Raw genomic sequence first — 13,026 nt, 5'->3', positions numbered from 1 at the left:
TTTCGAAACAGCCCGGGATTATCGATCTGGCGAAATCGATAGAACGGAAATACCGTTTTATTCTGGTAAATGCTACCTTGTTATTTCAATTTAGCAGCGTCCCTATCGCGTGGCAAGAGATAACAACATCCGATTATTTAGATCATCGTATATACAAGAATTTTATAACTGCCCTGAATTGCGACTTCAATTATAATTTTTCGTTAAACAACACTATTCATTCGAATTATCCGACAATTATTATTAATAATCGAAATACAGTAATAATCAAATTATCAATCAGTCGTATTAAATTAAATTAAAACTAATCTTCAACAAACCGAAAAGCATACGGAAGAATATTCGTATATAAAGTAGAAAAAAAAAAAAAAAAAAATTCTGTAGGCCGAGAAATGTCGCGAGACTCCCAAGGACGGACGTTGCGCCTAAGCGTCTAATCGACGAGCGGCCTCGCGGGTTAAAGTTCGATTAGCACGTACGTCGCGAGATACGATCTTCGGCCGGTGGCCAGGTGGCCATGGCGACGGATCGTGAAAATCGCGTGGCCGGGGCCGATCAATACGAGCGCGGCTCCTCGGTCCCTGTGTGCCTCTCTCTCTCTCTCTCTCTCGCACCCGGCGAGTTCTCTATGAGAGCCCCCTTCCTGCGCCGCCCCTGCGCGCGTTTCTGAGGGTGACCCCTCCCGCGCGAAAAAGCGGCTCGTATATATACGCAAGTACGAGCGCGCGCGTAAACGCAGACGGCGAGTTTCAGAGTTGCGGCGAGAGAGAAAGAGAGAGAGAGAGAGAGAGACGCGAAAAGAACGTACGCACGCACGCACGTATACGCAGGGTATAAATGAAGGGGGTTGCGAGATGAAGACGCAAGGCGATGACACGTGCTTTCGAGACGCCGATCTCGGGAACGCGAGCGACGACAAGTGTATCCTTATTCCTTTCTCTCTCTCTCTGTCTCTCTTCGCAACAATCGATGCATTTCCCCGGGCGCTCTCGCGCTCCCTGAACTCCCGGCTCGACCCTAATTTAAGGAATAATTTGTCGTTTAGTACCTGCTTTTAGCGTCGTTCTCTTTTTGTTTTCTTTCTATCGACGTGACCTGTCACTTCGTCCTTCCTCTCTTTGTCGCACACCGAAACGGAGCACCGATGCAACGAGCAGTCGGCCTTTTTGATTCGGCACCTTTTATCGTTCTCACACCACCGAGTGCACTGTTATCACGCTACTGCTCTCGCACCACCGCCCGGAACGGAAGGGGAAATCAATGAAAGAAAAGTACGGCGCGAGCCCTCGTAAACCGGCATTTATGCACACCGCCTGACCGTCCTCGGTGCACTTCGTGACGGGCTACGGTCGCGTATCGACATCGAACGACGACGGGTGGCTGTGCTTTCGGCGTAAGAGAAAATGGGGGTGTACAAGTGGAGGGGGAGAAGGGGTGGAGAGCGACGCGATCGGAGTTGCGGCCGGCGTGCGAATATATTTAATGCGTGTATGATCAACGCGCGCGCGCGCGCGCGTTCGTTTCGCGGACGGGAACGGAAGGGTTGAGAGACGCGCGAGAGGCGGCCGAGAAAAATTAAAGTTCGAAACAGACTAGACTAAGGAAACGGAAAGAACGACGCGACGCGACACGGGCGGAGGCTGCGTAGAGACTAGACGCCTCGCTCGCCGCGAAGCGACGAAGCCTGGCGGCTCGCGAACGCTCGGCCGTCCTCGGCCGTCCTCGGCCGAGCTCGGTTGCGCTTGCCTCGAGACGAGACGAGACGAGACTCGCTCGACTGCGCCTACGGATAGACGCGACGCCGCGCACAGCGAGAGCGTATCGCGGATTCGTTTTCGCCCCGATTCTGATTTCGCGCGTCGCCAAAATTTCCACAGGCTTGCATATATTAATGACACTGATTTCCAAATATTTTTTTCATTATTTTTCTATCTTACCGATTGGAATGCTCGCGGTTTCTGCGATTGCTATGCGATTATATTTTAATAATTGCGTATGCAACTTATTTTACGTGATTTTGACAGATCGAATCGTGTCAAAGTAAACTTATTAAATGTTTTATTAAATAGCGGAAAATGTAAAACATTTTTTTTATTATTATATAACTTTAATGCAAGAAAAATAATAGATATGTATATATGTATTTTATTTTTCTAGTGAGAATTTTTGATGTAAATGTTATGACGCTTACATTACATTCCTTGCATTAAATATATATATATATATACATAATAAAAAAATGTTTATACATTATATATATATAATTTTATAAATAAAAAATGCATATATATCCTAATATAAAACTGAAGATACCCAAGTATTACATAATATATGACAAGAAACTGAAAACTTTTTTTAACGTGCAAAGTCTGCGTTTAATTGCAAATTTTTTCGATCCAGTTTCATCAACCCAGTTCTGAACAAAGGGAAGGTGCATGTACATACTTCAAATCTCAACTACGCTTCCCTTACTGGCCCTTCAAGGTTTTTGACCCTCCCAACGCACTATGATATCATATCGAGATAAGGGTTTCCCTCTCGTCTTTTACACCGTCCGTACTTGACCACAAGTTCGCGGAAACCCGTACAATCTTTGCACGATATCATATATAAAAAAATCATCCTAGATAAATATCAGAAAATATACATATGTCAAGAAGAAAAAATCCTATGAATTAATAATATCGCTGTAATCGTAAATATATACAAAATTATTTCAAAGAATAATTAAAAGAAACAAAAAATACGAGACGTTTGATACAAGTAATCAGAGTTGTTCGTTCATGAACAACGTATAAGGATCCAATTAATTGTAACTACGTCGAACATCGCGATATTGCGGCTATACACTTGGATAAAAATAAAATTTGATCTACATTCCGTATTTCGCGAGAGAAGTACCACATTTCTCCCTTGCGAGCTCGAATAAGCTTGTAATCGCGGGAAACGAATCAAAGTAGCTGCATCCCTGATCTTAGCTCGAGCCGGTCGGTCTCCAAAATGATTACGGCCTGAAATTATAACACTGTCTCTGACGAAACGGACCGAGTAAGACTTGGCTACGGTGCCAATGAATGATGTTTGCGTGTGTGCAGCAATGTTTTCGAAAATTTATTTCCGCCACGCGAAGCGCAACAAATGTTAATCGAGACGAACATCGGAATACGTACTTTTACGAAGGAATAATATAATATTGTGACACGACCGATCATGAAAATGGAATAAATATATAGAATAATTTTATTCAAAATACGCGAAAGAGTTGGGAAAGCGAGATTGAAAACGGTTGGATAAAAGCTGCTCCACTCGCGTCTCTCTGATCCGCGTCTTAACAAATTAATTCGCAAAGATAATTCACATTGTAGAGTAAAATCCTTTGAGATTTATCCGGCACTTTTGTAATGCGATCGCGGAAAAGAATGGAAGGAAGTCTCACGGGTCGCGCCCATGACCATACCTAATGCCGAGCATCGTCACTGGAGAATCTATAACGTTTGGTCAAGGTGGAGAACAAAAGGGGATAAAGTTTAGACTAGGGCACGGTTAACAACAGATGCCGGGCATATGCAGAAAAAAAAGCAACGTACATATGTACGTGTACGTACGTACGTATTATTGCACGCGCATGCAATTCCCCTCGAAATCGTGAGCTCTTTTTAAACCATTCAACCGGTCAACTGACTTAAAAAAAAGATCTAATCTTTTATATCCCCAACGCGGCTATAATATTAATTATTGTTAAATATTCGAAGAAATATTTGACCATTAAATTTTTTATGCGACTGCATACTTTGCGCTTTTACAAAATAAATACAAAATTATTCATCATATATGATGATGTTGATTTAAATTCATTTGTGGCTATTAATATAGCGGATCCGCATTGCAGTCTACACGTTAGGCTAAAAATAGCTAAGCAAATATTCAATCTGTGTTTGAGACAAATACTAGGATTATTCAACGGGGTATTAAAAAATGCGAAAAATACACCGGTCACGTGGCGAACCCGTGAATCATTCCTGTCGACAAACGCAGACCTCTCACCCTCTTTAGTTTAGTCACAATCCAGCTGTCGAAGCTACGTTTTTCGGGGGTAGACCCCCGGCATCATCGATCTGGCACGGCGGGCACGAGTATAATTCAATACGGGGCTCTATACCTCGTGAACAATAATTCCGTCCGGCAACTTTTTCTCGGGGTCATCGAACCCTTAACGAGATTCCGTCGATACCTCCGACTTGAAATCGATTTGGCCTTACATCGGTAGAACAAAGTTATTTAGAAGTACCGAGAAACACTGGCGAGTGAATATAGCAAAATGTTTATTGATTTAAAAACGAGATAGTTTTAGCTTCTATTCCTGTAAAACGTAATTACATGCATGCCCGAGAATATAAATATATATATATATATATATATAATTGTGGTATTTCAGACAGTGCAAAAATAACTTATTTATATCATTTGTTTTAACATTTACCATGCAGCATCGAGTTTTTACGGTGAAAACCGTAGAATATAAACATGATAGATCGGTAAAGATATTTTAGTCGCGTTGATATCGATCGAATGATTAAAAATATAAATACATAATAAGAATCTGCTGTGTGTTTGCAGAAAAAAATAATGACTGCGTTCTTGAGATTAGATTAATTTTTTTTTATTTGTAACGCGTGCAAGTAAATATCTATAGATAGCAACTAGCGAGAAAGTTTTAACATCCGTGATTATGGATTAGCGAAAGTATTTAGAGATACCGCACAAGTTCTGTAATAGCTTGTTAAATGTGATAAAAACAAATAGTTTTAACTTTGACATTCTGTGTCATTTTACTTCGCTATTTGAATCCTGTATATAATATAATGCACTTATCAACTGAAATTATTTTAAAGTCTCATTGTCAGAAGAAAACTTTCTATTTGTAATATATTTAGATTTAAATGTTCGAGAATTATTTCCAATTTTTAAATTTTTTAACTAAAATTTTGCGCTGAAATATCGAAGAATTTTTTTTTCTTAGAGAAGATTCATTAATTCGTGCAACGTTGTGTAACGCCAAGATTATATCAGCTTAATTTCTCGCTCATTTTTTGCGGGAAAAAATCATCGGTAAAGCATGAAGTGTGTGCATTAATTAAAATCCCGATGAGTGACTTTTCATCATTAGTCACAGATAATTGAAATTTATAATCACCGATTTAATATAATAATGACTGATATTTACGTTTAATTTCAATTAAGTTTAAATTGAATATATCATGAGATATCTTACAACAGACTAGCTTAAAAGTAACTTGTTGTTAATGAAAAGACTATGCAAATTACTCCTTTCTCTCCGTTTATTTGTCCGTAAATTCAAGATTCGCGGGACATAATTAAATTCAGCGTATATAATCGAACCAGAGTATCAGAGACACGATAAATTAATTTTTCAATAACCATGTAAATTCATTACCAGGCAAACAAGTTTTGCGAGCGATCGCGTAAATTTATTATATATTTCCTATATTTCGAGCAATACACGATTACGTGGTCGTCATACACCCGCAACATGTTACGTCGTATATACATACGCGCGCGATACGCATACATCAAATGCGTATATGTGCGCGTTTCTACAAGGCAATATTGTACACACACGAAGCATCGAAGAGAGATAGACAGAGAAGCGCGGAGAAGCATTGATTGGTCGGTGGCACGATGGAACATTGCAGCTATCCTGGGGGTATATGAACCCCGATATATATGTATATACATACATATACATATATATATATATATATGTATATATATATATATTATATATATACGCTTTTCTCTCTCCGCCATTCCCTTTCTCACCCCCTTTCCCTCTCTCTCGCTCTCTCATACTCGTCTCTCGTTTACCCTCGCTACGATTTTACCCCGTGGTAAAACGCAGGCGCATCACATGGACCCAGGAGCGATCAATACGAGGTTCCCCAACCAGACCTAGTCTCTCTCTCTCTTTCTCTCCCCAGTCCTCTGTCTCTTTCTCCGTCTCTCGTGATTCTCGCCACCATCTTTTAACCACCCTTTGCAAAATCGCGGCCAATCTTTGATATTTTGGCGCCGGTCCGAAAATTTCACGGACGCTAACACGAAATCGATCGTTGTCGATCGATTCCTCTCACACTTTTCATTCATTCTCCCTGTCCTTTGCACGAGCTCAGCTCGAGAATATTATATATACATATATGGATATGAAAATTATACTTAAAAAATATATGCTTAATTATTAAATATCTATTTGCGATGTGTGTTACACATGTACGAGATTTGAAGTTCGAATTTGTTCGTACGAACAAATCTCATCATATGCGATTCGTGTTGTCCCAAAGAGTAGGAAATCTAATCTGGCGTCCGTGTTCAATTACCTAATAGCAACCTGGTAAAAAAAGAAAAAAGGAAGCGATATCAAACCGATCTTCACCGGCTTTATCGCCTAACTCTCCCCCTTTTTGGCTCACGCACCATTGTAATCGAGGCCATCGCGGACGGAAGTGTCCCTCTCGAGACATCCTGCTTGTCCTCGACAAGGACCCGCAGGGCCGCCGGTCCTCGCTCCATTCCGGATCTGCTTGACGCTTCATCATGCATCGCGAAAGCTCGACGTCCTTGCTACTGAGCTATTTCAATTTGCCGTTTTTCGGTCGGGGTACGCTGCGGGATCGATAAGGGGTTGGATCGAGAAGCAGGAAGTTGTATGCGTATTGCGTGTGCATGTATGTATGTGTATGTGCGTGCGTGCGTGCGTGTGTATGTGCGTATGTGTATTGCGACGTGGTGCTCCCGCGACAGTCGCTTTCTGGTGCCACGCCCAGAGGGAGAGAGAGAGCGATCTGGTGCACACACAATATTGCGCCGTGGTAAGCGTCAGCTGCTGGACGCGATGGTTTCGCGATGCTTATGGCGGCTGATCGACGTTAAATGCAACAACTTGGCAACCCGTTAATGAGTCCCGGAGTCTAACAAGTTTTTATCTCCAAACACGATTCTTGCACGAAATCACGCAAGCTTACATCATAATCAAATACCCTATATACAACAATTTTGTACTTTAATCATTTATAAAATGACACAATAACTTTTTATAATTTTTTACAAATTTCTATTATAATTACTCTATAGTTTTGTAACATCATTTTATTCTAGAAATATTAATCGCGATTAATTACGAAAGAAAATTGTATAGGATAAAACCTTAATTTTAATATATATATTTTTGCTTCTAACAAATACAATTTTTATTCTACTTCAATCTGAAAATCTTTATAAACTTTCCGCGAATTTAATTAAAATTGTTTATTCATATGTATAATGATACAATAGTCTAAAAAATCAGAAAATAGATATATAATCAATATATAAATTGCGAACACGGGAGCACCACAGGGAATTTTTGGAAAGGTCAACCTAAGTGGTACCGGAAGTCTCCTCGCACGAGGATCTCCGGTACAGAGGACGAACGTATACGTAAAGATCGGTCTAATGCACGATGGACGTGCACAGATCCGCTGATGAATAGTCAATAATTATAACGGCAATAATAACAACAATAATATAACAAGATAATAAGATAACGATAATGAGATAAAAATTTGTGAAAAATCACAGAAATAAAGAAAGTAAAGAAACAAATGAACATACCGGTTAACGATGAAAATCAGTGGTTGGAGGATGCCGATATCTGGGCGCAGAACGGAACGACGGTGGGTTTTACTTAATTATTTTTATTTTTCTATTTATACGTGTCCCTCTCTCGAAATTTAACTCCTTTTATCTCCGGCCACGATTTGAAACGCGTGTGCGTGTAATTCCCGTAATAAATAACTTTGTACAAATTTTTTTTATTTCTTCAACAAATTTCTCTATCAACGACGCGAGACTTGAAACATCCGAATCGACAATTGCGCGACGATCAACTTGGAAGCCGGTTTCCGAACATCGAATGAGAGTTTCGACATTGAAGTATCGCGAAAACGCGCGAATTCGTAGATCGGATATAATTGCGAGCACTTGATGTATGTATACAATATATATATATATAACTCGTGACAGGAAATAAACAAATCTCGCGCGCGTCAAACACACCTAATGTCTCTTTTTCACTCCCACCCCCGACCAGCAAAACTTTCTCCTATATGTCCCTCTCTTTCTTTCTTTCTCTCTCTCTCTCTCTATCTCTTTCTCTCGTTTTGCCGATGTCTCTTCTGCTGATTAAAGAATCTTCCAGCTGACGATCTTGTTGCTCACGATACCGCTCTCTCTCTCTCTCTCTCTAACGCAATCGACTCCAATTTGATTTCGTCCACGACCGAATCGTCTTCGAGATATCGTGACGCGTTGCTCGGAGATGGATGAAACGATCGGGACACCAAGAAGTGTCCTTACGGAAGGACTAGTCGGGAATACGAGATATGAACGGAGGGTCGGAGGATAAATGAAATGATATAAGAACGCGGAAGTCACTCCTCTCTGCTTTAAATCTTCGACAAGCCGATTTTGTCCGGCAAAATGATCTTCCCGCACGACGTTCACGAGAGAGACAACCTTTTTCCCTTTGCTTTTTGCTCCACCGCGCGACAATTCTCGTGACGTTGTCACCTCGGCGATGACGAACGGTGACGTCGATCGAAACACGTGAACGGGACAAAGCAGTAGGGGACAACTGAATGTTTAGAGGAGAACAATAACGACGACGATGATGACAGCAACGGCGACGACTGCGTGCTTTTTTATTACGACGACGAACAATATACCGAACCGAGTGTTCTTCTTTCCTTTCTTTTTTTTTTTTTTTTTTTTTTATTTAAAATTTTTTTCTTTATGCCGAATTGAAGGGTCAGAAAAATTAGGAGATATATGCAAGCAAATAGTAAGAATGTTGCGGGTATAACGGTGTCTACAACGCAATGCCTTTATGTGGTGCGGTAACTAAACTGACGAGACCGGCCCTCGATGCTGATGGCTGCACCCTCGGTTCTCATCGGGGAGGGAGAGAGAGAGAGGGAGGAAGGGGGTGAGAAGAGGGAGGATGTAGACTCGGGGGCGAAAAGAATCGTGAAAAAGCTCGAGCGAGGGAGATTGGCGGCGATGTACGCAGACGCTGTCGTCGTCGTTGGTGAAAGGTGAAGGAGAAACGCTGGAGGAATGGGTGTGAGCAGTTAGGGAGGAGAAGAGAGATCGGGAGGGATGCGAAGGGGGTGGACGACGCGGAGAAATCGGTGATGATGGTAGTAAAGGGGTGGAAATTCGCGCAGACGTAATGGACGGTCTCCGCATACCGACCGTCGGGGGTTGCTGGGTTGTGTGCGTTTTTCGATGCACATATTTCCAAACATTACGGCTATATAGACAGATTTTTCAGTCATTATGCGCGCGCGACGTCCCCGTGATAATTGACGAGCTGAGAGAGAGAGAGAGAGAGAGGAGAGCTATTGATTAAAATGAGATCGGTCTGGGAATTACGGGAAACAACTACCCCTTCTTCGGTCATTGCACGAATAAGTGCAGTTAGATAGAGAAGGATAAATAATTGTTCCATCGATCGGTTTCAGTTCGATGCCTCTCCAAAACAGTTTTTAATTCGGCGCCATTATATATATGGGCGGATGTGTACTCGGTATTTTTCGGAATTAACAATCTCAATTTAGACCTTTCGGCGATACAGTGTATATGAGCTCTGAAATGTGTCTTACGAGAATTAATATTTATATGCTGGATGAAGAATAATGAGAGAAAGGATCTCTAAATTTTTCTAGAGAAGAGTATTGTCGGGAGGTTGTATGTATAATTTAGAAATATAAATAATACAAATAAAATTGCGATTATATTTACGAATGGATCGATAATTACAAAAAAAAATAGAGGTCGACGTGGAAAGAGAATTTCGTTAAAATTAGATGATATTTTATAGGAGAAGAAATAACGAGAAAAGTATAAAAAAGCTTCGAGAAAAATAAATCGAAAGGTGATGGTAAAATTTTATATAAATGTTAGTTTGAAAAGGATATATAGAGTTTTAAAAGAGAAAGAAAAAAAAATGTAAAAGAGAGAGATAGAAAAGAGGGGAAAAAACACGCCAATCTTTCTTTTTTCTCTTTCAAGAGAAAGAGAGAAAGGGGATGAAAGGGGTCTCTAAGACAATAGCTACCAACTTTCGAGCTGCCATTGACAACGGTGGATTGAAAGGGGGATAAAAAAAAAGGGGAGAGATACATGGGAGTGAGTTAGAATAGAGCAAAAATTTTATTCATTTTTTCAAGTAAATAAATTTTTCAAACACAATGCGTCCTATCAATTGCATTCATCGCAGACCAATTCCGATCGATCGAGGTGCGTTACGACGGTCTGATCTTCGCGGGAAGAGTTGCCATGATTAATATCATGAGTGCACATGAACTTTTGAACAACCGTACATCGCCTCGATTATGGAGGGACCGAGAGAAAGGGGAAAGACACAGTGAGAGACGGACAGGGGTGAGAATAGCCGGCGGAAGTACAGCGCACGCGTCAAATGGAGGGGTTGATATAGAGAGAGAGAGAGAGAGACAGAGAGGGCTGATGAAGGATAGCGCGAGCGTCAGACAGAGGGTGGAAAAGCTCGCTTATTCTCTCGGCAAATGGCTTTTCGGTAACGCAAACGCGGCCAAATTTCATCATACATACGATGCGAATCCCGTATTCCGTTTGATCAAACTGAAACTGCACTTTTCAAACTCTCTCAGCGTTTATAATGACTTTATTGACGGAAAGATTCCGATTCGATGACGAGAGATCAATTTTCTGTGAGTTAATGTCATTTTTTTTCTATTTTTCTATCATTAACTGAAATTAATTATTATATAATATACCGAAAACTCATGCAAAAAAATATAATTAGATCCGTAAGTAAATACAAGGCATATCACTTTATAAAATTATGCAGATTATGACAAAACTTATTTGCAGTAAATTCTCGTCATCAAATCGTCATTTTTTTTCTATTTTTCTATCATTAACTGAAATTAATACGGATAATTAATTATTATATAATATATCTAAAACTCAAACAAAAAAATTTAATTAGATTCATAAGTAAATACAAGGCATATCACTTTATAAAATTATGTATAAGCAGATTATGACAAAACTTATTTGCAGTAAATTCATCATTACATCGGTTTCTCCTCCATTAGATTTATATTAGAACTTTACGCATTATCAAGGCAATATCAATGATTTAAATTCAATATAAATGCAAATGTGGGAGTATTAAAAAAAATCACATAAAGCGAGCGGCGAACGTGTTTATTTCGTGACAGCAACCTTATCTGCATTCAGCAACCGTGAAGAAAAGTGTGAATATATAAGGTCTACCAATCGATTTTTTTTTTTTTTTTTTAGATGCGTAGGTTTATTTGCTTCTATATTTACAATATTCGTTAACGCGAACCCTGTGACAAACGATTTTTTAACGAGTTACGTCATAGAGGCGAGAATCGATAAATATCGGACGCGACGATATATACTAACTGGTTTCGTTTGCGTCACATTGTATGTATATTTTGGTATTACGAAATACGAGAGATACAGACGAGCGTTGTGTGGAGCAAAGAAGTCGCCGCGGCGAAACAAAGAGAACGAGAGAAGGAGAGAGTCACAGGGGGTGAGGCAGAAAGGGACAAGGGAGACAAGGGGTGTAATCTAATGGTAAATAGCACGTATGCATATAAGGGTCAGTCGAAGTGCGCCCCAGTGGCGTAGGAAACTGAATACTGCTTATTAACGTATCCTCGCGAAATATAGAATAGAGACAATTTTTTTAAGTAGGCTGAATGTATCATACGACAAAAAAAAAAAAATACAGAATATAAACGTGTACAATAAATAATAGAATCTCTTTACTTAATGCTAATGAGAACTCTAATTTTCTTAAACAAAAAGAGATACTATGATATATTTCAAAAAATTACGCGCTGTTTTAATTTATACGATCTTATAATAACATAATATTATATGTATATTATTATATATAACAACATGATCTATATTATTATATAATATTTTACGCATGCGGTTGAAAATTATGCGAAAGATCTGGCGGTGAATTTAATACTCGATGCGACTGTTATTTCGTGTATGTTACTTTATATGTATTATATACATAAAATAATTAATTATTCATTTTACAAATTTGCATACTTATGCATATATTAAGAGAATAATGTCGAAAATCTCGACATATATCGATAAATGTCAACTGGTAGCGACTGTCTCAATCTCTTTTAGTATATATATATTTACGCCACAATTCTAATTTGAGGAAATAATTTGCCAACGTTACACGTCACGATCGCGACGTTGACAGATACTCGCGCGCGCATAAAACTCGTCGATCGGCAGCGATCGATCGTGCCCAACTCCGCGAGTCTTAATCACCAAAGGAGTCTAGACACCTTCTCGCAGAGAGAGGAGGTCGCATAAATTCCGTGAGAGAGGATGGCGCGGCGGATAATTTACGGGCGCGCTTGTCCTCTTTGTGCTTCCGAGTGTCCTGGGGCGCGCCCATTCCATCCCGGGCGCGCCCCCTACCTACGCCACTGGGAGGGTAACCAGCGTCAGACGGGGCCGCCGGGGGTGAAGGGGGAAATTCGGGCCGGGGGTTGGGGAGGCTTTCGAATATCGATCTCCCCCGCGCTCAGTCATTCACTCTCTCTTCCGTGCAGCGCCATGTCCCTCTTGCTGCCACCGGTTTCGCGCGCACCCCCAGTATTCTCCCGGCGAGTGGAAGGGAAACGCGAAACAGGGAGGGAAACGCCGAGGGGAGCTTTCGCCCGGCGTTTGGTCCCAGCCAAAGCCCGGAGGAGGGCATTCACCAGGGAATGCGTCGCCAACAACTACTACTACTTATACTAGTATACTACTATCTATATCTACCACCACTAACCGACATCCCAGAAAAAATGTCCTCCGAGAACGGGAAATTGGTTTATCGGATCCTACAGGAATTACCCCTCCTGCGTT

The 13,026-nt window shown here is 40.6% G+C and overlaps 1 protein-coding gene across 14 annotated transcripts in view; it reads right to left on the bottom strand.

The window, feature by feature from the left end:
- The window catches only part of LOC114929317 (ELAV-like protein 3), a 47,465-nt gene that overhangs the window by 17,045 nt on the left and 17,394 nt on the right, over positions 1–13,026 (bottom strand). For 5 of the 14 annotated variants that reach the window (XM_029300835.2, XM_029300842.2, XM_029300841.2 and 2 more), the window contains exon 1: positions 1,049–1,673. The exons of 3 other annotated variants lie outside the window; for them this stretch is intronic. The gene's annotated coding sequence lies outside the window, so the exon portion shown is untranslated. 6 more of the 14 variants (XM_029300837.2, XM_029300844.2, XM_029300843.2 and 3 more) reach the window with 4 other exon arrangements.

The sequence above is a fragment of the Nylanderia fulva genome, unplaced genomic scaffold, assembly GCF_048542155.1.
Source record: "Nylanderia fulva isolate GAGA-0341 unplaced genomic scaffold, ASM4854215v1 Scaffold14, whole genome shotgun sequence".
NCBI classification, from domain to species: domain Eukaryota; kingdom Metazoa; phylum Arthropoda; class Insecta; order Hymenoptera; family Formicidae; genus Nylanderia; species Nylanderia fulva.
This window is presented reverse-complemented; position numbering and strand designations above follow the sequence as displayed.